Source organism: Castor canadensis, chromosome 11 (genome assembly GCF_047511655.1).
Source record: "Castor canadensis chromosome 11, mCasCan1.hap1v2, whole genome shotgun sequence".
Taxonomy (NCBI): Eukaryota; Metazoa; Chordata; class Mammalia; order Rodentia; family Castoridae; genus Castor; species Castor canadensis.
This window is the reverse complement of record NC_133396.1, coordinates 117,827,374-117,853,296: the sequence shown is the minus strand read 5'-3', so window position 1 is coordinate 117,853,296 and position 25,923 is coordinate 117,827,374. Positions and strand designations below refer to the sequence as shown.

At 35.3% G+C, this 25,923-nt stretch overlaps 1 protein-coding gene and 1 non-coding gene across 2 annotated transcripts in view; both read right to left on the bottom strand.

The window, feature by feature from the left end:
- Ush2a (usherin) overlaps nucleotides 1-25,923 on the bottom strand; it is a 759,580-nt gene that overhangs the window by 592,991 nt on the left and 140,666 nt on the right. The gene's annotated exons all lie outside the window — the stretch shown is intronic.
- On the bottom strand, nucleotides 7,795-7,958 carry LOC141414160 (U1 spliceosomal RNA). The gene has a single exon (XR_012439244.1). It is a non-coding gene; the product is annotated as a U1 spliceosomal RNA (small nuclear RNA).

Sequence of the window (25,923 nt, the reverse complement as noted above, 5' to 3'; positions counted from 1 at the left end):
CTGATACCAACCCTCCTTAAACTGTTCCACGAAATAGAAAGGGAAGGAAAACTTCCAAACATATTTTATGAAGCCAGTATTACACTTATCCCAAAACCAGGCAAAGACACCTCCAAAAAGGAGAACTATAGGCCAATCTCCTTAATGAACATTGATGCAAAAATCCTCAACAAAATAATGGCAAACTGAATTCAACAACACATCAAAAAGATTATTCACCACTACCAAGTAGTCTTCATCCCAGGGATGCAGGGGTGGTTCAACATACGAAAATCAATAAATGTAATAAACCACATTAACAGAAGCAAAGACAAGAACCACTTGATAATCTCAATAGATGCAGAAAAGGCCTTTGATAAGATCCAACACCATTTCATGATAAAAGCTCTAAGAAAACGAATAGCCAAGGCAATACTCAGTCAAAAGAACAATGCAGGAGGTATCACAATACCTGACTTCAAACTATATTACAAAGCAATAACAATAAAAACAGCATGGTACTGGCAGAAAAACAGACATGAAGACCAGTGGAACAGAATAGAGGACCCAGATATGAAGCCACACAACTATAACCAACTTGTCTTTGACAAAGGTGCTTAAAATATACAATGGAGAAAAGACAGCCTCTTCAACAAAAACTGCTGGGAAAACTGGTTAGCAGTCTGCAAAAAATGAAACTAGATCACCCTATACCAATATTAACTCAAAATGGATCAAGGATCTTAACATCAGACCACAAACTCTAAAGTTGATACAGGAAAGAGTAGGAAATACTCTGGAGTTAATAGGTATAGGCAAGAACTTTCTCAACGAAACCCCAGTAGCACAGCAACTAAGAGATAGCATAGATAAATGGGGGCTTCATAAAGCTAAAAAGCTTCTGTTCATCTAAGAAATGGTCTCTAAACTGAAGAGAACACCCACAGAGTGGGAGAAAATATTTGCCAACTATACATCAGACAAAGGACTGATAACCAGAATATATAGGGAACTTAAAAAACTAAATTCTCCCCAAACTAATGAACCAATAAAGAAATGGGCAAGTGAACTAAACAGAACTTTCTCAAAAGAAAAAATTCAAATGGCCAAAAAACACATGAAAAAATGCTCGCCATCTCTAGCAATAAAGGAAATGCAAATTAAAACCACACTAAGATTTCACCTCACCCCTGTTAGAATAGCCATCATCAGCAACACCACCACCAACAGGTGTTGGTGAGGATGCGGGGAAAAAGGAACCCTCTTACACTGTTGGTGGGAATGTAAACTAGTACAACCACTCTGGAAAAAAATTTGGAGGCTACTTAAAAAGCTAAACATTGATCTACCATTTTATCCAGCAATACCACTCTTGGGGATATACCCAAAAGACTGTGACTCAGGTTACTTCAGAGGCACCTGCACACCCATGTTTATTGCGGCAGTATTCACAATAGCCAAGTTATGGAAACAGCCAAGATGCCCCACCACTGACGAATGGATTAAGAAAATGTGGTATCTATACACAATGGAATTTTATGCAGCCATGAAGAATGAAATGTTACCATTCGCTCGCTGGTAAATGGATGGAATTGGAGAACATCATTCTGAGTGAGGTTAGCCTGGCCCAAAAGACCAAGAATCATATGTTCTCCCTCATATGTGGACATTAGATCAAGGGCAAACACAACAAGGGGATTGGACTTTGAGCACATGATAAAAGCGAGAGCTCACAAGGGAGGGGTGAGGATAGGTAAGACACCTAAAAAACTAGCTAGCATTTGTTGCCCTTAATGCAGAGAAACTAAAGCGGATACCTTAAAAGCAACTGAGGCCAATAGGAAAAGGGGAACAGGAACTAGAGAAAAGGTTAGATCAAAAAGAATTAACCTAGAAAATAACACACACGCACAGGAAGTTAATGCTAGTCAACTCCCTGTATAGCTATCCTTATCTCATCCAGCAAAAACCCTTGTTCCTTCCTATTATTGCTTCTACTCTCTCTACAACAAAATTAGAAATAAGGGCAAAATAGTTTCTGCTGGGTATTGAGGGGGGGGAAGGGAGGGGGCAGAGTGGGTGGTAAGGGAGGGGGTGGGGGCAAGGGGGTTAAATGACCCAAGCCTTGTATGCACATATGAATAATAAAATAAAATTTAAAAAGGACAAAATAAGACAATTAATGTTAAAATATTGAAGTCTAAAAAATAAAAGGTTGCAAATGCCCCAAATGTAGTTTTAGATAATGAACCCCAGTCTCCAAGAAAAATGCAGGTATAGAACGACAAGTAGGTACTATGAAGTGCTTCTCTGGGCTTTGCTGTGTTTCCTACCCTCACTCTCATTCAGCCCCATAGAAACTAGGTAGTTACTCAAGTAGAGCATCTGAGTTTCCATACGAAAACAAATAGCATTTTTGGTAGGAATATGTTACATATAGCCACGACAATCTAACAAACATCTGATTATGTATTTCCAACACTTCAAGTACATCACCCAATAATTTGGTCCTGATTTTTTTCTGTGTTTTTATATTAGTTCTGCTCCAAACAGACAGCACACACCTGAAGGGATTGGATATACATTCTGCATATCCAAAGAAATAATTGGATACATTCCCCACCTGTGAAGAGTAATCTTTCAGGCTGGAGGAGTGGTTGAAGTGGTAGACACCTGCCTAGCAAGCATAAGACTCTGAGTTCAAACACCAGTGCTGCTAAAAAAAAAAAAAAAAAAAAAACCAAAACCCAAAGTGTACTTTTTCAAAAATCAAGCAAAAGAGATGAAAAAGTAGCGAGAAACAAAACTTTATCTTTTATATTATTTTGTCACACTTTTATTTAAATGTGTCAACTAGAACTTTCTTGCACCTGAAATCTGCAACCCTAATTCCACTTTGTTGAAGGACCAAGGTGCTCCTTATATGCATACAAATTCTGTGTGCATTGATGAGCTCATAGTCACCCTGACCCTAACTTTCTGCTTTTCTATTTTGAAATCTTTTTCCCCTTGGAGAGCTCTGCCCTGTGTCATCTTGGTCAATGCTTCAATTTCAAGAACAGTAATTGTTCAAAAAATAAATGGCTTTATTAAACTTAAGATTTGGGGTGTAAAAGGAATGAGTGTTTTGTTTTGCAATTCATATCTCTTTAGCTTCCCCACAGCAGAAGTTTTTGTAGGTGTCCATACTCCAATTTGTTACCATTGTGTGGCTTTTCTTTCCTTCCTCTTTGTTCTTCCCTAAAGTATGTCTACTTTTCTTTCTTTCTTTTTTTTTTTCTGGTACTGGGGCTTGAACTCAGGGCCTCAAGCTTGATAAGTGAGCACTCTACCACTTGGGCCCCTCTACCAACCCTACTTTTCTGTTTCTTTCTAATTCTCATCAATTTTTCACTCAGAACTTCTCAAAAGTATTATTTTTGTCATCATTCCTGCCAACACTTAAATTATATCAAAATATTTTTGTTAATACAAACAACTCTCACACACGAGCCACTTTCTACTACAAATTCATCAAATACTAATTCCACTTGTGTTTTATTAACCTACACAGAAGTTATTTCTCTATATTAGTGAAATCTTAAAGTATAGTTTGAACGTAAAATGTTCTAAGCACTTTATAATTGTTTAAAATGTTAACTTTACTCATATTCTCAAAATTCAGTTGAAAATACAAAGTTTACCTGTGTAGATTCTACAGCTATAGATTCTCTTTTATAAATGTGAGATAATACAAATCTACTTACAATTTCAAGCTAATTCCTGCTTACTAGAAAGTAGAAAGAAAGAAGGTACAACTCCCCGTTTTAGATCTGTTTCCTTCCAAACAGATACACTTTTCTGTTTCCATGCTCCTTGGTAGATACCTTCTACAGGAACCCGAGGTTAACCTGTGGATTTTTTTTTTGGCCAACAGGTTAGCAAATATGTTGCAAGCAATGTCCTGAAAATGTCAAGAAATTTGGAGTCCACTCTCTCTGGCTAAACTGGGAACTTTGACCTCAAGCTTTCTTATGGGAGGACTAGAGGACTTGTGAAGCGAACTGAGGTTCCCCAGCTCATAGTTGCTCTTATCACCCCATTAAATAGTCGCTTGCAAACTACTAGAATGTGAGTGAGACCCTCATAGGTCATCTATCTGCCAACCTACCAGCTAGCTAATCATAAACAAGGGAGAGAGCTCAGAAGAGATTGACCAAGCCAGTCCTGACCAGTTTTAAGCCAAAACACAGAATCCTAAACTAAATAAAAAAGTTTTTATGTCCTAAACCATTAAATGAAGCAGCAAAAATTAACAGACACAATATCACTAACCACAACTTAATTCACATTTCTACCTCCCTGCAATGCATGCTGGGAAATGTAGTTTAATTTCTATAATCATGTGACCCACTGATAATCACATTTCTATTACTAATGGGGAAAATAAGAAAGAAAATCAGCTATAACAAGGATCTCTGGTAACAAATATGTATTCATGATTCAGGACACGGAAAGTTTCTTGCTCTTTGAAGCTTAAAGCATAATCTTGGACAAGTTTTGGTCTTACTGAATCAGAGTTTTAGTCTTTCACAGTTTTTGCCATGTGAGCAGAGGAAAGAAACAATCCTTCTCATGAGATGTAGTTAGAAATTTGGAAATAGGCTTCATAATCCGAGCTTGGGTCATATCTTTTCTTTTTCTAGTTTCATAAGGTGTAACAATATTTTTGAAATGTTTCTTCTCATTAGGTATTCAGGGCTATTAATATTCTACAAAATACTGGTAGATTTGCATTCTACCATATTGATGTGTTTTACTATCATTTCATTCAGTTCAAAATATTTTCTAACTTGCCTTTTGATTTCTTCTTTGATCTTTGAGTTATATAGAAGTGTGTTAATTTACAGATGTTTAGAAATATCTCAGAGTTTGTTAGTGATTTTTTATTTAGTTATATTTTATTGTATTGTTTATTTAATTGTATTTAATTTATTAAATTTTATTTATTTAATTTATATGACCTCAGTCCTTTTGAATCTACTAAGGCTGGTTTATGGCCCCAAATTTGCTCTACTTTGGTACATGTGTATTCAGTTGCTATTGGGCAGAGTGTTCTCAGAATGTCAATTAGGTCAAGTTGTCTGATGGTGTTGCTCTAAATCTATATACTTATTGACTTCCCATCCATTTGTTTTATTAACTATTGAAAGAGGATATTGAAATTTTGCCTATAATTTTGAATTTTTCTATTTCTCCTTCCCCTTTCATCAATGTTTGTTTACCATATTTTGAAACTATTTTCTTTTGTACATGTTAATATTTATTATGTCCTACAGATGACAGGATCCCTTTGAAAATATGAAACTATTACCTTTACCCTAGGTAGCATTGTTGCTCTAAAATATTTGTTTTCTGATATTAATAAAGCCACTATAACTTTCCTGTGCTTAGTGTTTGCATGTATATCTTTTTTCATCCTTTCTTTTAACCTGTGTGGGTTTTATATTTATAATACATTTTCTGTATATAGCATATACATACAATTTGTTAGGTCTTACATTTTTAATCTGATCATCCAATCTTTAACTTTTACATGGAATATTTAGAATATATAACTTTAACATGATTATTGATATGATGAAGTTTGCATCTATCATCTTACTACTCTCTTTTTTGTCCCATCTGTTTTGGGTCCCTCTTTTCTGCTTTTGTATTATTTGATATTCTTTATGATTCTATTTTAGCTCCCTGTTGTCAAACTACATCTATTATTTTAATAGTTTCTTCCATATATTTAGCGAAGTTTACCTTTAAGAGAAAAACTACTTCATAAGTAGGATAAGAACCTTACAATAGACTAAGTGCAGAGGCTCAGGCTTGTTATTCTACCTATGTGTAAGATAGAGATTGGGAGAATGGTGGATCAAGGTCAGCTTGAGCAAATGTTCTTGAGAACCCACCTCAATCAGTGGCTGGGTACAAAGGGGCATGTCTGTCCTCTCAACCACATGGGAAAACACAAAGTGGAGGATCACAGTACAGGCCACCAAGGGCATAAAGGGCAACCCTATCTCAAAAATAACCAACACTAAAAGGGTGTATGGATGTCTTAAGTGATAGAACACCTGCCTACCAAGTGAGAGTCCCTTGGGTCAACCCCCAGTACGACCTAAATACTAAGAAAAGAATCTTACAATAGTTTATTTCCAATTCTCCCTTTCTAACTACTGTGTTATCATTTTTTCATTATCATATATTTTACCATGTTTTACATCCTAACTACAGTGTTATTTGTTATTTAACTGTCAGTTACATTTTAAAGAGAATTAAGTGATCAGACAAACTTCACATGTTGATCAATACAGTTACCATGTTTAGAGATCTTTATTTGTGTACATCCATGTTTTCATCTGGCACCATTTTACTTTTTGCTGAAAGACTTAACTATTTCTTATGGTACAGGTCAATTAATAACAAACCATTTAACTTATTGCATTGAATTTTTAAAATTTCATCTTTATCTCAGGAAGATATTTTTGCTAGTACAGCACTCTAAGTGCACAATTTATCTTCATTCTGTATTTTAAAAAGTCTCTCCATTGTCTTCTTTTTCGCATTATTTCTGATAGGAAATCTGTTGTAATTCTTATGGTTTCCCCTCTGTATGTATCATTTGTTTTTCCACTGGTTGGTTTAATATTTTGTCTTTCTCACTAAAGAAAAAAATGGTAATGAGTTCTAAGCAATTCAATTTTTTTGTGCCCATTGTAATTTTCTTCATTTCTCTTGTTCTTGAGTTCTCTTGAGCTTCTGAAGTTTCTGACTTTATGGTTCTAGATGCAATTCTTGGAAGTTCCCAGCCATTATTTATGTAAATATTTTTTTCTGTTCCCACCCCACCCACCTCTCCCTCAGAGACTCTGAGGGATAGCTTTTTGAATTTTTCCCACAGTTCACTGAGACTGTTTACATTTTTCTAAACTATCTTTTCTCTATATATTTCATTTTGGATAGGTTATATTGGTACAGTTTTGAAAATACTTTCTTCAACTGTTAATCTACAGTTAATTCCAGCCAGTGTTTTCTTTGCACACATCACAGTTTTCCTCTTTAGAACTGTAATGTGTCTTTTTATATTTTCCATGTTTTTATGGAGCATTTTCAATATTCAAACTGCAGTCATAATACCTACAGTCCTGGTGTGGTGGCACACACCTGTGATCTCAGTACTCAGAAGGCAGAGGAAGAAGGATAGCAATTTCCAGAGTAACCCGTACTATATAGTGAGTTCAAGGCTAAACTGAGCTATAAAGTGCGACCCTGTCTCCAAGAAATGAGGGCCAGGGATGTAGTTCAGTGGAAATATGCTTTCCTAGCATGTGCAAAATCCTGGGTTCAACCCCAGCATTGTATGTATGCATATATAGTAATTAATATATAAAGACCTTAATATATAAATATTAATTTAAAAATTATCATCAATATGCAATTATATGCAATATATGAAATAACAGATATACACTGGACATTACTAGATATATCTGTTATTTCACATATTTATAAATATATATTGTAATATACTTGACTGATTATTCTAGAATCTGTTTTAGTGCTGAATAAGGTTTGATTGAATGATTTTTTTAGATTCATTATGGGATGAATTTTTCTACTTCCTTACATGCCTGGTAATATTTGATTAGATATTATCAGTTTTTTCCTTTTTGGGTTCTAGACACTCTAATATTCTTATAAATATTCCTGGGTTTTGTTCTGGGATGCAATTAAGTTACTTGGAAATAGTTCCTTTTGGGTCTTGTTCATTTTTTTTCTTTATAGGAGAGAACACAAATGCAGTCCCCCACTATCACAAATTATGCAGTCGAGTTTCCCACATTTGGGGAAATGGCAGGGGTCAACGCATCTGGAGTGCAATGGATAAGCCTCGCCCTGGGAAAACCAACTTTGTGATCATGATATCTCCCCTGCCAGGTAAGTATTTGGGTTTTGTTCTTAAGATGTATTAGAAAAATAATAAAATTAAATTAAAAAGCTGCATTAGGTGATACTGGAGCAGTTATCAGCCTATGGGTGTTCTCCACCAGTCAGTCAAGACCCTTTTGTATTCTCTATGCAAAGCCGTGTAAATCATTAGTTTTCTCCAGGTTGGTAGGGGGAACAGACACTAACCTCAGCATCTCATGAATGCTAAGCAGTTACCTTTTATCCTTCCAGGTTGTGTCTTCTCAAGTCTCACACAAATAGAATGATAAGTATTTAGGTGAATATTTAAGGAATATACTCTTTACATATCTGAAATTATTTCTCTGTGCTTCCTTCTCCTCTTGTGAAACTTCTAATCACTTTGGATTTCTGGATCTCTCAGCTTTTTATCTTCAACTTAGAGAACTCACATGGCTCCACCTGGGTTTCAGCTCCCTGCAGCATGGTTTGAAAATTCTCTCAAAGCAGTAACATAGGGGAGATTGTAGGAGTCATATAATTCATTTTCTATATCTCAGGAGGCATTTTCCTCATTTACCAAAGTCTTGCAAACACTTAATATGCTCATATTTGGGTTGTTTCAGATAGAACCATTAAGTCAGTTTCTATTACTCTGGTTGAAAATAGAAGTCTCAAGGTTGTCTAACCCAACAACAACAAAAAACCTACAAACTGAATTTAAGAGAATACTAGATGAAAAAATCCATAGGTAATTCATTAGTTGTATCATAGATGGAGTTGCATTGAGAAACATTTGTTTAGCTGTTTAACATAATTTCCAGACTCTGAACCCAAATAAGACAGAGCTCCAAAGAATTTTAGCAGAGATATTCCTGCCTACCTACCAAGAAAAAATGAAGTGCATGTACCAAAACCTCATGCCATCTCTCAGCTATTCAAGGACTACCATTTGATCAACCCACCCACACAACACTTTCCTGAAGGCTAATTCTGACATAAAGCAGAGTTTAGATAAAGGTTAGCAGAAGCACATGATATTTTGAAGCTTAGGAAACAACAGTATAACTAGCAGTAGAACTTAGGAACACTGGTTGTTGTGCACATGGTTTTGAACAAAAGAAAGGAAGAAAAATATTCATTTCTATGTAGTAACTACTCCAAAATTTTTAAATTTATAGACTCTCACTTCATTCAGTAATATCAACTAAAACAAGATTCTGTCTCAGCCTAGTTCATCACTAAGATATTTTGGCTAAATACGGAACATTTAACAATTATCATGCTGATCCTTAGGTATACAGATGATTGAGATAGTACCCAGGAAGACAGAAATAAAGGATAAGTATACTGTACACATTCTATTTTCTGAGGAATATTTGATCATTCCAGAAATGGTTCATTCATACATTGACAAGATTTACCGATGAGGAATAGAAGAGAAGGAATGTCAATGTGGGTTGTAGTTCACATGTGCATGGAAGTAACGCTAGGAATCTTTTTGTACAGCTATCTTTATCTCAAACTAGTTAAAATGCTATGTTTTTCTTATTATCTCTTATGTTTTCTCTTCAACAAAATTGGAGAACAAGAGGGTGGAACAAGTTCTGCCCAGAAGCACCGGGAAGGTGTGGGGAGAGGCAAATAATGCATACACATGTGAGTAAAGGTAAAAATGATAAAATAAAAAAAAAGAAAATCACAATAACTTTTTTTTCTCAAGGAAAAGGATGTAGGCAATGGCCAATTGGGGCCATTGTTTGAAAAGTATAAATTTAACTATTTATGCTCAAAAATAATATGTTTGATAAAACTCGGATTAAGCATATGGTGCCTTCTTTTCCCAATACCTCACAAGAATAACATGAATATCTAAAAAGCATAACCTACAAATTTAATGTTACCATTAAAGAAATGAATAGAGAATTAAATTTCAGCAAACATTGCAAAAGCCAAAAATGGAAGAAATATTAATTAATATAGACAAAATTATTCAACTAGTCAGAAAAGCTAAGATATAGCAGCCAGCTGGACTGGACTCCTAAACTAAGAGAACTTATTTTTACTAAAGAACCCCCCAAATCTCTAAACTTTGAAGGCAGCAAAACACTGAAATAAGGAAGAGAATACAGGACTGAAGTCAGAACAATCATTTTCATCTGGGTATAAGTTTGGCACTAGAGGACATTTGGCAGTGCCTGGAGACTTTTTTGGCTATCCTAGTTGGGGGAGGAACTCTATGGGAATCTGTGGGTAGAGAGCAGGCATCCTGCTAAACATCCTACAATGTACATAATAGCTCCCCAAAATATGTTGCCCAGTTCAACATATCCCCAGTGCCAAGGTAGGGAATCATGAGTTAGAAGGAATCTACAAGAAAGTATATAGAATTCTCAGGTCTCCACTCCTCACAGACAACATCATAGTGACATCAACCTTACCTGTCAAGAAAAACTGAAAATAACCAGTTCCATTATATTAGATCATCAACAGCTCGTGACTGAGAGGAGTTAGTGTAGAAATGTCAGGATTAAATAAAAACCTACATACAAAGCCTTGCCTACCTATTCCCCTTCTTCTGCATTGCTTTTAGAAAACGAAGAGCCAGATTTATTTTCTATAAACAGGCAACTGGCAGAGAATAGCTAGAAAGACTTCCAGAATGGGTACCTGGGTCTTTGATCCTTGCAAAAAAAAAAAGCTCTCTTGCTGCTCATAAACACAAAATAAAGCCCATTTAGGAAGTGCTTTACCATTCACTATGGAGTGGAAGAGACAGCAAAGACTGATCAGACCTTTGTGGAAATTTTCCAACATGAAAGACAGGGACTAAAACAAAAGAGGAGATGGACAAAGAAGAAAAAAGTAATGAATGCAAACACTAGAAACAGGACAGATCATTAGTCAACAATAATTAAATAAAATATCTGCTATAAAAGTTGCAGATATAAATTTAGAAAAAAGCCTTAAGAAAAAAACCAATCTGTTAAGAGAACTCTAAAATATTAAAATGCAATAGGCAAAGTAAAAGTATCAATGAAAAGATTCAAAGAGAAAATCGAGAAGAATCTTGAGAAAAGATATCAGTAATAAAAAAGAGATGAAAAATAAAATATAAACACAGGAATTTCAAAAGAGCAGGAAAAATATTGAGAGAAAATTATGAAAGAATTAAAACAAATTATTTTCATACAGCAAATCACAGCTTGAAAAGGCTCACTATGTATTAGAAATATTAATGGAGAAAAATCCACATCAATGTGCAAGCTGATGAAGCTTTCAAATTCCAAAATTAAGAAGAAGATACAAAAATGTACAGAAAAACCATAAGTCATGTATCAAAGAAAAACGGTCTATTATTGCAATATTCTGCAATATTATAGTAACGTAGAAAGCTGAAACCTAGTAACCAAATTCTGAATGAAAGTATCTGCAATGCTAATGTTCTATGTAAAATAAAACTATCACCTTGAATAAAAATAAAGACATTTTCCAGAGTTGCAAAGACTTAAAGAATTTTACTTCCTGTCTTAGGAAGCTAGTAAGTAATATGGATGCAAGAATCAAACAAATGAACAACAGCAACAAGGATGGAAGGAATTGGGTCCTGGAAATGAGGATTCAGACATGTGTGGAAAGTCCTAGATAGATGGACAGGAACTAAGAAAACCAGTGGTCTACACTAGATCAGAAGGATAGGACATTCTGAGAAGGGAGGGCTGTACAGATGTGTGTGAATACACACAAACACACATAACTTATAGATATGCACACAGAAGAGTTGTCAGTATTTGGAGAAGGAATTTGTCATTGATATTTAGAACACCAGACAATAAATAAGCAAAGGAAGTATTAAATGTAAGAAGGATGAAAATTAAGGACTTTAGTATTTTTTGAAAGTAAAATCAACACAATTTGCTGATGGATTATGTAAAGGATACTATGAGAAAGAGGATATTATCATTTTTCCTAAGCAACTGGAAGGATGGAGATGTGGTTAACTAAGGTGGGAAAGACTTTGAGTGAAGCAGATTTAGAGGAGAAATCGGATCATTGGGGACACATTACATTTGATATATCTGTGAAGTGTCAGATACTTAATTGAAAATATTAGTGTGAACTGATTTGCACGTTTTCAGTGTATAGATGGCATTTGAAGTAAATATAACTGAGAGAATGAATACAGATAGAGAAAAGAATCATAAAGAAAGTTTAGTGGCACTCTACAATAAGTGGTCAGGTAAGAGGAGCAGGCCATCCAGTAGAAAGAGAAAGAGCCAAGGACTTGGGAGGAACCAAGCAAATAAGAAAGTATTTGTGTCCAGTGATGCTTATTTGGCAGTAAAATGAAAACTGAGAATTTACTTTAGATTTAAAAAGACAGAGACTGTTGGAGATCTTCTCAAATGAAGTTGCAGTGTAATGATGACAGTCAAAGTCTGATGGCAGCAGTTTCAAAGAAAATAGAGCAGGATTTGGCATAGTCAAATCTTTCTAGAAGCTTTTCTGAAAAAGAAAGCAAGAAAATGGGAAAACAGCTATAGGAGGAATTACAATCTATAAAGTATTCAATGTAAGATCTAGCAGCATGCCCATAAACTGAAAGGGATGCTAGAGCACAGAGACACATGGTGATAATTCAACAGACGGGAGAACTCGGGCACCACTGCCTCCCTTCCATAAGTGCTATCTCTACCTATTGCTAGCCTTTTCCAAAACTGAGATCCTCTCACACTAAAGGATTTCTTCCTCCGTTGCTAACACAACATAACAGCATTTGATTGTTATCTGTACCACGTCTAACTTGGGTTATTCTTACATACTTATATTAAAATACTTCACCCTAGTATACTGTAAGGTACTTATAATCCATAAGCATTTGCATTTTGACATCACCCACTGATCCAACAGTGAGTGCTTTCCACAGATAAGATGTTCAGCAAATTTTTTTGAGTAAAAGTTTTTTGAATCTTTTAATTTTTCTCTACCACTCCTTGGCTTACAATAATAATAATGTCAACAACTTTTTGAATACTTGCAATATTGCAGGCAGAATGTTATGACGTTTTTTAAATATTTCCTATTTATTTAAAAAACCCTGGGAAGTATTATAATTCTTATGGGAAAAAGTGACTGACATTCGAAGATCAAAGGGAAAATGAGGACATAGCCAGGAGAAATAGGGACTTAGCCTAACTGGAAACTGAGGACTCTGCACCCATGCCTGCTTATGCCCTTTCTTGCTATGCTACTGTTCCTTTGAATTTAACAAACTCATGCCCTATATCTCCTCTATCAAATAATGAAAATTCCTTAATCATTTGGGTTATGTGTCATCATTATTAGTTACTGTATATACTATATTTTGAATAACATCAACTTACATCCCAATTTGCTTATCTATTAAGTGGGTATAATAATATCTACCTTAAGGATCTATTGTCAGAATTAACTCAGACTATAAATGTAAAAGTGAGCAAAGTAAATTTTTGGTACAGATTATATGGAACTATTAATCTGCATATTCCACATTGGTACAGACAAATAATGGGCGTGAAAATTCATCAAATGATTGATAGCCAACTTTTTTCAACCCTTCAAATGTACTTCATGAATGTGGGGAAGACAGTTATAATGTGAAAAGACCAATCATTTGCATCTGTGCAAGGATCCTGACAACTTGGGATGCTCCTTCTTTTTTGCTCATTTCACTCTAGCTACAAGGCCTCACTTTCTATTCTTCCAACACAGCAAGAATGTGTCTACCTTGTGGTGTTTGCATAGCTGCCCCCTCTGCCTGGATCTCTTTCCATAGATATCACACAACTAACTTCTTTACTTCCTTCAAGTTTTGCATCAAATGTCACCTATGCAAGGAGATTTGCCTTAGCTACAAATCTAAAATTAAAATTCCTTTTCTTAAGACAGCCCATCCACCAAGATGTGCCTTGTCTGATTTCTTCCTTAGCACTTAGTAAAGAAATTTACTTATTTTACCATTTATTATTATCTTCCCCCTCTCTTCCCCAAACCACAGTACAATGTAGGCTGTACAGTGGCAAGAGTTGTAGTCATTTTACCACATGAGAAAATGCACTAATCTTAATTTTGCAGAAAAAACCAAACCTAAGAAAGATCGAGTTATTTATTGAAAGACAGACACTTGCAAATTCACGTTCATAGCCACTGTGCTAAATTTACTCTGCCTGATAAGCTACAAATCCATTAATAACAATAGGAAGAGAGCTAGATCCAAGAAAGCTTAAGGTCATGGCCTCACCAATGAGGAACTAAAAGTACAGTGCAAGAATTAGGCAAGCAATTCTGTTATTGCCTTGTGAATTTCTCTGAACAGCACTGATGTTCACTAATGGTTGCTGCATATTACCTTGTGATCACACCTAGGACCTCTCCAACTTTGGAACATAGAGTAAAAGTTTTCTGTCCTAGCCCACATAGTAATGGTGGATATGCACAGTTAAGTGACAACTGTCACAATCAATTTGACAGGGATATTACTGACAGAATAATAATATCTTGTAATAACTACCTTGTTCAACTTTATTTCCATCCTCTATATTCACAGTTAGAACTTTATTAAGACAAATTTAAGGCACTGAATAATCCATACATAATTTTTGTGTGTATGTGTGAGAAAATATAATTTCTATGTCTAAAGGAAATATGAAGTATGATTTCAAGATAAATTAAATGAACACAGTACTTATCTGTGTTCTCTGTCACCGTACTTTAAGTAATGAGAAGCAGTTCTTTAAAGCAGCATAAATATATGTCTTTGTAAGCACTCATTTGGCTGCTGGGATTGAAGACAAAATGTTCTACAGATGACATCTTCACACAAAACTCACTAAAAGCCAATGAGGTAATGTTGATGCTGCCAAAAGAAAGTAGGAATTTGAAAAGTAAAGTCAAAAATTTAAGAACAGGAAGTCTAGCCTGGAAATTAAATTGGATTTGGAGGGGTTTGTCTGAACAGAAAAGAAATACAAATGAGGGCAAAAAAAATTATTTAATCAATTCTTTAGAAAACTCTTTCTTAAGAAAGAATATAGTAGACTTTTCTTATAGAAATTCTTTAACACTCTTTCTTTCTTGTTAGAGAAGTATTCATTTTTAGTTACTCAACAAATGTTTGAACGTATATAACCCTGTGGTACACCTTGAAACACACCACCAGCCCTTTTTTGTGATTTTTGTTTTGTTTTGTTTTGTTTTCAAGATAGGGCCTTGCAAACTATTTTCCTGATCAGAGATCCTCCTGATCTCTGCTTCCTGAGCAGTTAGGATTACAGGTGTGAGCCACTGGCACCCGGCTCTATGATTCTTAATAAAGAGCTATCACTTTAATTTTCATCCACTCTAATTCTGACAGTGATACTGTGTGGCCTTCTGAAGGAGAGGTGGTGAGAATAAAATTCCTTGGTTGAAGAAAAGAGGATGCCTTTTCTGAAAAAAAAAATTAAAACCAATAATAAGATTAAGGTAAAGTTGTTAGTCTATTTATTATAACCAAGGACCAACAACTGTAAATAACTTGTGTGTTATTACACCCCTCAGTGGGTTGGCTTCTCCGACTGCTTCTTCCGTACCATTGTCACTCTTGTGCACAAAGATACTCAGTGGCTTCCAAATTCTTAACCAAGAAAGTCAAAATTCTATGACATGGTCTCAACATGTCTCTTCAGTCTCATAAAACATTACTAGTCCTTCCTACCTCAGTGATGGCACCAGTTTCTACAAAGGATGGAAGGTGTGACAGCAATCAACTGGAAATCTCACTCTGGGATTTATCTTGCAGCTGTCTTTACACAGAAAGCACGCTCTTCCTACTTAGTTAATAAAGTGATTTTTAATGACTTTGTACAACAGATTGATAGAAGAGGAGAGTGATAACATGGTATGGGGACTTGACAACAACAAAGAAACTTATGTTCCTATTGCTCATAAAATATCATGTTTTCTGCAAATAACAGCAGTTCTTTCTTGATGGCCATGACTTTTTTCATCTTGCTTGACATCTGTTTTTGAATAGAAGTTTTAAGAGCATATATCCTTCCTTTGTTCTTGCTCTCAAAGGGAAAATGTTCAATGTTTATTATTAAGTATGTTGTTAGCTATGGGCTCTTTTTCTTGTGTGGTACCAGGGTTTGAACACAGGGCCTTGCTAGGCAGGTGCTCTACACTTGAGCCACACTGCCAGCCCTAGCTGTAGGTTCTTATGCAGGCATCCTTTTCAGTTTGAGGAAGTTCCTCTCTATTTCTAGTATGCAGAGACTATTTATTATTAAACTATTTGAATATTTTCAAAAGCTTTTCAGCATCTATTCAGATGATTACATGAAATTTTTTTATTCTGTTTATGTGGATTACTATATTAATTGGCTTTCAACTGATTTTCAAATAGTAAAGTTAACTGCATTCCTAAGGTAGGTACCAGTCATGATAAATTATATATTGCAGGATTCACTTTGATAATTTGTTAAGATATTTTACAACTATGATTATATGGAATATCCATATTGGCTTTTTTAATGTTTTGTCTGGTGATGGGATTAGAGTTAGGTAGTCCTCACAAAATTAATTTAATATATATACTCTTCCTGCTCAGTTTTCTAGGCAAGTTTTTGTGAGACCAATATGATTTATTTCTGAAGTTATTGGAGAATCCAACAGAGATGCCATATTGATCTGAAGTTTTCCTTGCTGACAGTTTTTTTAATTCTGTTTTTAATTTTTACAAATTCAATGCCTTTAATTTTCATGGAGCTATTTAGATGTTTTATTCCTTCTTATATTTATGTTAGTATTCTGCTTTTATCTTGTATTTTGTGTTAATCTATCCATTCCATTTACTTCAGATAATTTCATTTATTAAAATATTTGCAGAGTTACTCATAATATTGTATTATAATTTTAGAAGTTTATGGAATGCACAATGATGTGCTTTTTCTTAAATTTCTAATGTTGATAATATATGATCTCCTTTTAATTAATTTTATTAACCTTTTCAAAACAATCAATGATTGAGTTTGTCCATTTTCACTGTTAAAGCATTTCTAATTGATTAAATTCTACTTTTTTATTATCATTCTCCAGTTACTTTGCATTTAGCTTGTTCTTTTTTTCTTTCCTATTATCTTTCTTGTGCTCAGAAAGCAGTCTTCTCAAATGTCTGACTGTCGCTGTCCACACTTATTTCTCTATTCATCCTCACTTGTGCTTAGGGCATCTCCTCCCATATCCATAAGAATCTGAAACTCAGCCAGATGTGGTGGTGCATACCTGTAACTCCAGAACTCAGGAGGCTGAGGCAGGAGGATCATGAAGTGGAGGCCAGCCTGCTCTGCATAAGTAGTTTGAGGCTAGTCTGGACTCTGAGCTATACAGTGAGACCAGGAAAAAGCTGGGGCAGAGGTAGATGTAAGAAATGCTATGTTGTTAAGTGTTGTAAAGAATAAGTGAAGTGGAGGAAGGGCAAATATTGTTTGGTGAAGTGGTTTGGGAAAGAAGAAGAAAGGGAAGCCATAACTTAGGAAGATAAATAACAAAAGAGCTTGGACTCTTTTTTCAAGTATTCTATATGCCAGTTTCAGTTAAGCAGGAGAGACAAAGATAACTTTAGAAGAATGAAACAATAGTGTATTTGTTTGTTTCCTGTTACTGTAACACAACACCTGATGCTAGGTGCCTAAAAAGAGCAGTTCTGGATTCTGCAGGGCATGGGACTAGCATTGGTTTGGCTTTAGTGAAGACCACATGGCAGATGGCGTCACAATGGTAGGAGTATGTGCAAACAGTAGAAATAACATGTCCAGAGAAGGAGAGGGGCCCTTGACTACCTTCCACTAGTCCCCATCTCTTAAATGTACCATTACGTCTTAATATCACACTAGGACCAAACTTTCAACCCATGAACCTTTGGGAGTAACGTGTATATCACTTCCAAACCATAAGCTAATGGTTGTAAGATCATAGAGTTTTTATGTTTCCTTAATCCCAACATATAAACATGTAAAAAAGTGACATCACCTCCCCAAATAAGTCATGAATACATGAGTAAGTCATGAAACAAAACCAGATGATCAGTTGTCATGAGAAACCCCTGAAGAGAAGCAAGTGGAAATAAACCACCAATAATCATGAGACCCGCATATTGTCAGTACCTGTGTGGGAGAAATAAAGAGACATTTAACTTTTAAAAGATCTGAGTACTGGAGAGCCTACAATGTACTGGGCCAATATGAGAATGGCCACTGAAGGAGGAAGGAGGAGTTTTCTGGCCAAATAGGAAGTGACCCTAAGAGTTATGCAGTGGCAAGTGATGAGACAGAGAAGTCTGGTTTCCATGAACCTCTAAAACTGGCTAACTGGGGCTTACTTCCATGGCCAAGCCCTCATTAAGAAGAAACTATTGAGAGTAGATGGGCAGGAGAGCTAGCTATAGACATTCTGAGGTTAGGACACATTTAACGTTGGCAATAAAAAACTTAAACCCTGAACAGTTCACTTAAATATACCAATAGCCATTCACTTCAAGAACGTTAAATTTAGCAGTTCTTATTATTTCTTTTATTAACTTTTACACACACTTGACTGGCATAGTGCCTGGCAAACATTCACATCCACATAATATTTGTTGTATAAATGAATCATTTAAAATTAATTGTTATATCACTGAAATATGCTTAAGGGATATTGGCAAATTTTAAGATTACAGTAATCACATTTTCTACCCACTTTTCATAAGGAGTTAGTTATGAGTACAAGGTTGCCTTTAGAGAATACTCATCCTAAATTGTTCTCCATTTAAATTTAAAAATCACACATTGGTAGTTTAAAAAATATTTGTCTTATACATGACATTTTTAAATACTGAAAAAAATCTCAATATGTAAATTTACATTCAACATGTTCCTTGTTTTCAAAAGTTGAACCTTTTGATTTTACACAACCAAATAACCCAGACCCAAAGAATTAAAATGTCAAGGCCAGGAATCTTCATTTTTAAAAGATCCTGTTGGTGAGTTTTATGAACACTAGCACTTGACAACTAATGTGGTAAGTAATGGCCACATATTCTGCCACCATAATAAGTCAATCAGTACCTAAGTATTCAGTCTTACCTTTTCTCCTTAGTCATGCATCTAATTACTGCTAGGTCCATAGTCGAACATCAAAGAATATAATCTTTCTAAAATGAGTCAAGATTGCAGTGTTTATACTACTAAACATCTAAATTCTAGAAATAGATTAGGTTCAGTAATGCTTATCTTGTATGAAATACCTAATCATTTGCATCACTGCAGATACTAAAAAGGAAAATACACCCATCTATTTGTCTGTATAGTATTTTCTACCAGCTAAGAGCTTGCTTGGGCATAGATGAGGAGGACTCAGAATTACTGCTTATTTCCATTATAGGCACAATGACTTCTTTCCTTAAGCTTCTGCCTCTCTAGAGAAGTAAAGTCCACATTATTGTAACAAGCTACCTTTGTAAGGTGCTCATTCTACTTCAAAAATAAATAAATGAATCTGCAGTAGGTTCTGCCACATATAAATGTCACGAATTGGAGAATGCCAGGTGAATAATGGACATCATAATACTTGTTTCCATTTAAGTGTTTTGTGATACTGCTGTTTATCATCTTGCTCAGCTGTCGAAAATATTCATTTGAGAAGAAAAGCTTCTACATTGGTGTGAAACCAAGAGGGCTTTTCTTTTCCATTCCACAATGCCTGTCATTTGTCAGGCTGGTATATTTTTATAGTTCCCTTCCCCCACCAAAAGGCATTTCTGAGAAACTGCTTTCCAAACTTCCCCACCATAGTCTCTAAGGAATGTGCAGAAAGGTAAAATTCTAAAGCATGCTCAAATGAAGCCATAGTAAGCTCAGAATACATTTTTGTCTCAACCTTTTGAATGTTTGAGATGGAAAAAGTGCAAAGAGGGTCCCCACATACTGCTGTTCCCAGCAATGTTTATATACTTGAATGGTTTTAGGAGGAAGCAATATAATTATAGTCTTTTTAGCTCTCAAAGGGGTATAATTTCATATTGCATCATCTATGCTTTTTCTGGTTCAAATCTATTTTACTTAGAGATTTTAAACTATAACTTGTAAATGATGTAGCTAATGTATGTCACCACGTTAAAGTGGAGCATTTCACAAATGTCATCTGAATGGCACAACTATCCAGTGTGGTCTTGCAATTTGCTGCAAAATTAATATAGGAGTCATTAACAATGTAGCAATTTGACTTTATTAAACTGAAAGTTCTTTTAGTTGCATGTATTTCCAACATGTATAAATGTTTTCCATGTTTATAGTTAATGTATAAAAATACACTTTTAGAAAAGTTAACTCATTTGATTTAGCATTCGTTTTTGGTTTTAGTAAAAGTGATAAATGTTGCTATGAAATTACATAGGGGAAAGCCTGCTTAACACAGTATTAGTTGAACGAGTGGAAATGCAAATTTAAAATATGTTAGAAGAGTAAGGTGTCCACCTAAAGAAATAAATATATAAAGATTTTTTTAAGTACCCTTACAAAGTATTCAAATTTCTTGGTATTTGTAACATACTAAGCTGAATCTTTGTATACATTGAGCACAAAGGGACATGTATTAATTATTTAATGTTAACCGGATCTCCACTTGAAAATTTCATTGTTGCCAATTGGCTACTAAACTACATGCAAGTTACTTTCTAAATAGTTTACATTTCTTAACATTTAAGATTAAATGAACAGGATTTGTTATACATATGGATTTGTTATATGCATATACAAGTAGTTGTGCTTCTTTCCTACTTCTGGATAGTGCAAATAAATATTCAATTAACTAGTTTGCTATGGGGGTCAGGTTAGGTGCAAAGCACTATGCACAGTCATGGAATCCCATATTTAGGTAGACTCTGTATCTCTAGCCTCAAGTTGGACCTGGGCTTTGGAAATAAACAATACACGTTCTATGTTTTTCTCTAGTTCATTATTACTTGTGTCATCTTGTAGGAATTATGTAATTTCCTTGAGGTTCAGTGTCCTCAATGGATAAATTAATATAATAGATAAATCAATAACTACTTCATCAACTTTGATAAGGACTGAATTAATTGACTAAATTAATGCTTGCATAATTCTTTGTATATGGCAAATTCAAAGGAAATGGAATATCTGGGAACATTATAGACTAGTTTCTGTCCTCATACATTTTTATCAACATGTTAGTCTGTCTTAAGTGCTTCCAAAAGTAGCAGTCCCACACATGACACCAAAACAAGTAGGCAGCTCAAAGTGAAAGCCATGTTCACTGGGCCACCAGGAGCTAAGATACTCCCCATTCCTAGAGAATACCACAGACTAGCACACTTGTCACCAATTGTCCCTTGAACCTAGAAGTGTACCTGTCTATGGTACACTTCTAGGTTCACATTGCATATTGGTTTGGCAGGTCAGGGAGTAAGAAGCTCTTTTATGTTTATGAAAAAACTCAATATCATCATAAATACATTCAAAAGGTCAATATGATATAGTGACTAATCTTTTAAACAAATTTATCATGTCCATATGTATAGATAGACTATTCCAATCTAAATAAAAGATATTTTCACCTGTTAATCATTACCACAAGAAACTATACCTAGCCTACAGTGACTTTTCTTGCTAAAAGTGTTAAAATCTTATAGTTTTAAATTACCTTCAAATCTATGATTCATAAGCATCCTCTGTACAATTTTTTCTTTGTACACTTCACTCACCTCCCAGCGCCCTCTTCTGGAAATACAGGGGAGAGGGCACAGTGACCATTTTCTCATTCCTTGTTCCTAAAGCATCTTTCACATGTGTCCATGAACAAGTCTTTTCCTCTTTAGACAAGCATTTTTCTCCTCTCTCATCTGTTCTCTGGCACTGTGTGCTGCTGTGGTGTGTGCTTCCACAGTGGCCTCTTCCACTGTTAGAGTCCACCCCCAAGCAGGCACTACCCCCAATGCAAATGGCTTGTCAATCTCAAGGTACTGATGAGCAACTGAATTCTCTGGATCTTCACTGAGAAGAAACCACCCTGTTCTGCATGTAGAAGAGAATGCCTTTCCACCTGTTTGTATACCTTGTGTCACATGGACACTGAGCAGAGAAGGCAGACTTCCCTCACCTTCCATAGTCACACTGTAGCTGGGAAGTGACCACCCAGCCAAGGGCTACATTCATCTAGCGCTTGAGGTAAGTACCTTAGCTGTTTGTCTAACTACTACCAAGGGGATTAAAGCCAAAGAGAAATGTTTGGATCAAAGCTTTTAAAAAATGGGAATTGCCTTTCTACAATGTCTTTTTCTTTCCCAAGGGAATGCAGAACCAGGCTATGGAAAGAGCCTATACCCCTTAATTGTGAAGGACACCCACCAAGAAACTAGGAAAAGCTACCTTGAGGAGGTTGTGTGAGCAAGAAATAAACCTCTATACTGCTCATTTCATTAGATATTTAAAGGTTTATTTGTTACATCTGTTTAGCCTATGAAAGCTAGTATTGGTAACAATGAAATGAGCCTTATTTCACATTATCTTACAATTATTAATTAAATGAATTCTAACATACAGTCACTAGCTAGTGCCACTGCCAGTGCAAACACTATTGAATCTAGCTTTAAATACCTAAGGTGTTATTTATTTGGCCAAGTTTGTATACTCTGGCTTTGAAAATGAGCTAGTTCCCAACAGGATGCCAGATGTGTCCAAGCATTGAATTCAACTTAAGTTGAGGCTGGAAACCTCATTTTACTTACAGTTTGTCACAACCTTGACTTAGAAATTTCCCTTAGTAGTACCCTCTCTCTTAAGCTCAGATTCATTTTCCCATTTACACTCTAGGACTTTTATACCTACCCTATGAATCTGGCCCTCTATATTCTCAGATTCTCAATCACTTATTACTCAGCTAACTGGGAGACCCACAGCTTATACCCACACCCTCACATCTCTGGGTCAGATCTGGGTAAACTCTAAACCTTCCACCGCCTTTCCCATCCTTTCCCATCCTCATATACATGACCAGTTCAGGGTCAAGTGCCTCAAAAGTGGAGGGAACGATGCACCATATCTTTCTCTTGTGTATATATATAATATTGAGTCATGAAAATAGAAGGAAATATATTTCTGGAAAATCCACCTACATGATGACTTTTGGACATGTTTTAATTAATGATAAATGCCTTGTTCTGAGCAGATGAGAAAGCATTGATATACAGTAGAGGAAATGGTATATTACACAGAGAAAGTTTATTCTGCTCAAATTTTTATGTATTTCCTTGAAAATTATCACTCTGGAAAGAGGTCCCTATTCCTTATGATTCCATCTTCCAAGGAGTAGACCTGAAAATACTTCCTTCATTGCTATCTTTCCATTTTATCTCATTCGTTCCAACCCCGTTCTCTATCTCTTAATCATATCTTTATGTTGTGGTGCTAGTGCACTGTCTGTTGATGGCTTATGGAGCACCAAAATCAGCTATTCTTTTCCTTTTTTGTATACATATGACTATAGTTTTCATCCAACTTTTATATTCCTTTATTTATTGTTTTCTGTTTCTGTTTTTTAAAAAAAATATCTTAGGCTAGACCCTCTAATCTTGAGGACACAGTTGAGGGCACAATTTGACCTAAAGTTCACAAATGGTCAGTGGTATGAAAAATTAGAAAACCATTTGTTTTTAAGATGGGATCCAGAGGATTGGGCAGAGTAAATACACATCTGACTAAGAGTGTATACATGTGCACATAACTGCATACACTTTCCTGTACGAGTGTGCATGAGCAAACATTTATACCTTTCCCTAACCCACATCTATATCTGACTTCTTTCATCTGTGCACCTTGGATAGACATATTCTACCACTTTGGATATTGAAAAATTGTCTATAAGCTGGATGTGATGGTACATGCCTGTAATCCCAGAACATGGTTGACTGAGGCAGGAGGATCAAGAGTTTGAGGCCACCTGGGTTACATAGCAAGACCCTTTCTAAAACTAAATAAAAAAGGTCTACAGATCAGCAGCATATGGCTTTTTACAAATGTAGCTATTCAGTTCTCAAACTAAATGTCTTGAATCAGAATCTGCCTAATAAAGCATCTCTAGAGTATTCATGCATACATTAAAAGTTTGAGATGCTCTGGCTGATCTCCTAATATCTTGAATGTTATAGCTAAACTTTCACACCTTCTTCAGATCAACTCAAAAACACAACAAAGTTAGAAAGAGAGAAGGTAGCAGCAATAGGGAAAACTCTAAATAGGAGAATAGTCTTACAGTATTTCTTGAATGCCTTCTACATGAGTTGGGACATCTGCAAGGCCCTTTTAATGAAATCTCCTCACCTGATTGTCAACATCTGTGGGGCTGACTATACTAGGCAATCTAAGAATAGCAGCTTATGGAGGAGCAGGGGCAATGCAAGTTGAAGCCAGTTTACTTCCACCTTGGGGCAGGAGCAGGTAGAGATTTCTAGATACGTGCTTTTTAATTTTTTTGTCTGGGTATATACATACACTTTAAGTGTGGATTAATAGACCCTTCTCCACATATGTCAAAGTACAGAAGAAAGCATCATATAGGCTTGGGGCTCTGTCTGGACTTAAATTACACTAGATGAGGAAAAGGATAGGACAGCTTCAGGACACATATCAAATAACTTGAGCACTGAGTTCAAATAACCAAGAAAAAAGAGCAGTGTCACCCTTGGAACTCACATTTATACGTACCTGTCCTGATAACCATGTCTATTCATGAGACAAATGGGTTTCTTTACCACATTTTTGGCTCATGTATCCCTTTTGGAGTACGTGATGAAAGTATTGAAAGCTCTCACTTCAGAAATACAAAGGAAAAAATAAACAGAAAGAAAGAAAAATACACAGACACACTCCTGCGTACAATCTAAAGGTTTACACACATGTTCCAAAACCCATACAGCAGTGCTGGGGCTTCAAGGACCCTATAGTAAAAACTCCTCAGAAACAATGACTGCTCTTCATTTTCCTCTCTCCCACCAATATTAATAATGCTATTGTGCCTTAGAAGTTCTCTTGGTCTTGACTTTGGCATGAGTATTTAGGATTCAGTGACTCAGAGCATTACTTCATGCCATTCCCAAGATCTTGGCATTCAATGAGGAAGAATTACAGTATTTCTTCTGGAAGAATAAGGCAAACATGCCATATCTCATGAGGCTGGATTGAGTTTCAAATGACAAGTGCCAAAGGGAAAGTTCCTTCCAGAACACAGAGCACACAACACAGTCACTCAGGCCATTTGGGACTGGCTTGATTCCTAAGTTATTATAGCAAAATGAGACTTGAACTACTGCCTAATTTCCTTGTATGCTCCCTAATATTATTAAGGATTGCAATTCTATGAATTTTAATAATGTCCTTGAGTTCAGTTTTGTACTTTACAATTCTGATGTTGTTGACAACTATTTTTAATGTGTATTCTGTTATCCGATTGAAAATTATACTAAATATTTCTAAAGTGTTTTATAACATTATTTGGGGAATTTATACTTGACACAATATTTCCACAGGTACCAATAACTTATATTCTTTGTCTCTATACTTGGAGCATGAACAAAGCAAGGCTAAATAAGAATGTGATTTAGAGATAGACAATTGGAGGTTTCAAATTTATGAAATCTTGTATCATTTTTATTTGCATTAATACTCCTAGATGTAGCTCTCTTTACCTACAATGAGATTAAATGAAAATTCTATTTTTTTCTAACTATGAAAATTATCAACAGATGAGATTTGGAAAGATTAACAAGATTTTTTTAAAGGAAAATGCTTTTAACACAAACAAATAATATTAGCATTTTAAGGAATTTCTTTTCACAAATTTTTAGGGTAGATTTTTATGCATGAATAATAGCATTCAGAAGTGTTTTTTGTTTAAAAATATGAAAAAAAATCTTCTTTCTTCTTTTTC